Source organism: Penaeus chinensis, chromosome 16, assembly GCF_019202785.1.
Source record: "Penaeus chinensis breed Huanghai No. 1 chromosome 16, ASM1920278v2, whole genome shotgun sequence".
Lineage (NCBI taxonomy): Eukaryota > Metazoa > Arthropoda > Malacostraca > Decapoda > Penaeidae > Penaeus > Penaeus chinensis.
This window is the reverse complement of record NC_061834.1, coordinates 32,303,732-32,306,231: the sequence shown is the minus strand read 5'-3', so window position 1 is coordinate 32,306,231 and position 2,500 is coordinate 32,303,732.

Here is a 2,500-nt window from a genome sequence, read left to right as displayed (position 1 = left end):
TTAAGTCTGTCCATTTTTCTAAGTAATTAAGCATGTGAATGAAATAATTAACGATTTAATTAATTTAATCTTGCTCTAACATTGTCGTTTTGTCTTCTGGTCGAATTCCTTCTCTATCCCCTGTTCTATCCTCCCTTTTTCTTCCTTTTCTTCTATCCTCTCCTTCCCTTCCCTTTCCTTCTATTTTCTCCTTCTCTTCCTCTTCCTTCTATCCTCTCCTTCCCCTTCCTTCTATCCTCTCCTTCTCTTCCCCTTCCTTCTATCCTTTCCTTCTCTTCCCCTTCCTTGTATCCTTTTCTCCCCCCCCCCCTGCTTTCCTCTTCTATCCTCCCCTTCCTTCTATTCATTCCCCCCCCCCCCCCTTCGAACTCCCTCTACCCACCCTCTTTCACCAGATTCCTAGATGAGGGGGGGGGTTAAGGGAGAGGAGTGGGTGTGGGGAGTTCCGATTCATCCCCTCCCTATCCCCCTATCCCCTACCCCACCCCCTTCTCCTACCCTCTCTTCTCTATCCCCTACCCTCTCCCCTTCCCCCACCCTCTCCCACCCACCCCCCCTTCCCCTACCCTCTCCCACCCTCTCCCCCCCCTTCCCACCCCACTCTCCCCCTTCCCCACCCTCTCCCCTTCCCCCCCTCTCCCTTTCTCTCCCCCACCCTCCCTCCTCCCCCACCCTCTCCAGCCAGATTCCAAGGGGGGGAGGTGCCGGGAGAGGAGGGGAGAAGGGGAGGGGAGGAGGGGAGGAGGGGAGGGGAGGAGGGGAGAGGGGAAGGGGAGAGAGGGGGAGAAGGGGAGGGGAGGAGGGGAGAGAGGGGGAGAAGGGGAGAGGAGGGGAGGAGGGGAGAGAGGGGGAGAAGGGGAGGGGAGGGGAGGGGAGGAGGGAAGGGGAGGATTCCAACCGAGATTCCTAAGAACGGCGTAGGAATTGGACAGTGAAACCTCGTGGCCCACAAATCATTACGTCTAGATGACCAGAAATTACCTTTCCAAACTTTGTGAATTGAATTTCCGAAGTTTAATGGCAAACTCCATCAGCCTAGCTAGCAAGTTTGTTCACGGATAAAATTGTTCCACTTAAGCTACAATTCTCGAAAAAAAAAGATAAATATAAAAAAAAATGTAATGGTAATCAGGCCTAATTCCAAGAGTGAAAGGGAACTTGAACCTTATGGCGTGGTGCTCGAAGGGTGGTTTTCCAAAGGCAAAGTTGATGAGCCTATTAGAAACCCTTGATGTGTGTAAGGAAACTTTTTTTTTCTTTTTTTTTTCATTACAAGTAATTGATTTGTCTAGTGTTTGTTGTTTATTTGTCCATTATTTTTTGTTTTGAGACAATAAATTACTTTATTTTTGTGTATTGTTTTTGTTGCAAGACAAATGAATCCGTTAAGATTACCCTGTTTGAAATTGCATTTGCCTTTCTTATTTCGTTTATTTATATAGCTGTGTTTTCTCTCTTTTTTTGTGTGTGTATTTTCTTTCTCTTTTTTAATATCTTGTATTTAATATTAAATGTTGAATAATGATTTCAGCCATTTGCTTGTCGTTGATTTTTTTTCTTGTTATTCTGTTGACTGTGAGGTCTCTTTACGCTTCTCACTTTTATTTTTAATTTAGTTTTATTTTGCTTTGATTTGCTTTTAGTTATCGTTACCTTTCTCCCATTTCTTTCTTTCTCACAATACTTTCCTCTTACCCCACTTCTCTCCCTTTCTCCTTCCTCTCTCCCTTTCTCCTTCCTCTCTCCCTTTCTCCTTCCTCTCTCCCTTTCTCCTTCCTCTCTCCCTTTCTCCTTCCTCTCTCCCTTTCTCCTTCCTATCTCCCTTTCTCCTTCCTCTCTCCCTTTCTCCTTCCTCTCTCCCTTTCTCTTTCCTCTCTCCCTTTCTCCTTCCTCTCTCCCTTTCTCCTTCCTCTCTCCCTTTCTCCTTCCTCTCTCCCTTTCTCCTTCCTCTCTCCCTTTCTCCTTCCTATCTCCCTTTCTCCTTCCTCTCTCCCTTTCTCCTTCCTCTCTCCCTTTCTCCTTCCTCTCTCCCTTTCTCCTTCCTCTCTCCCTTTCTCTTTCCTCTCTCCCTTTCTCCTTCCTCTCTCCCTTTCTCCTTCCTCTCTCCCTTTCTCCTTCCTCTCTCCCTTTCTCCTTCCTCTCTCCCTTTCTCCTTCCTATCTCCCTTTCTCCTTCCTCTCTCCCTTTCTCCTTCCTCTCTCCCTTTCTCCTTCCTCTCTCCCTTTCTCCTTCCTCTCTCCCTTTCTCCTTCCTCTCTCCCTTTCTCCTTCCTCTCTCCCTTTCTCCTTCCTCTATCCCTTTCTCCTTCCTCTCTCCCTTTCTCCTTCCTCTATCCCTTTCTCCTTCCTCTCTCCCTTTCTCCTTCCTCTCTCCCTTTCTCCTTCCTCTATCCCTTTCTTCTTCCTATCTCCCTTTCCCCTTTCATCTTTCCTCTCTCCCTTTCTCCTTCTTCTTACAGTTCCCTTCACTTCTTTCCCCTTCATTTTTCTCTTTCATTTCC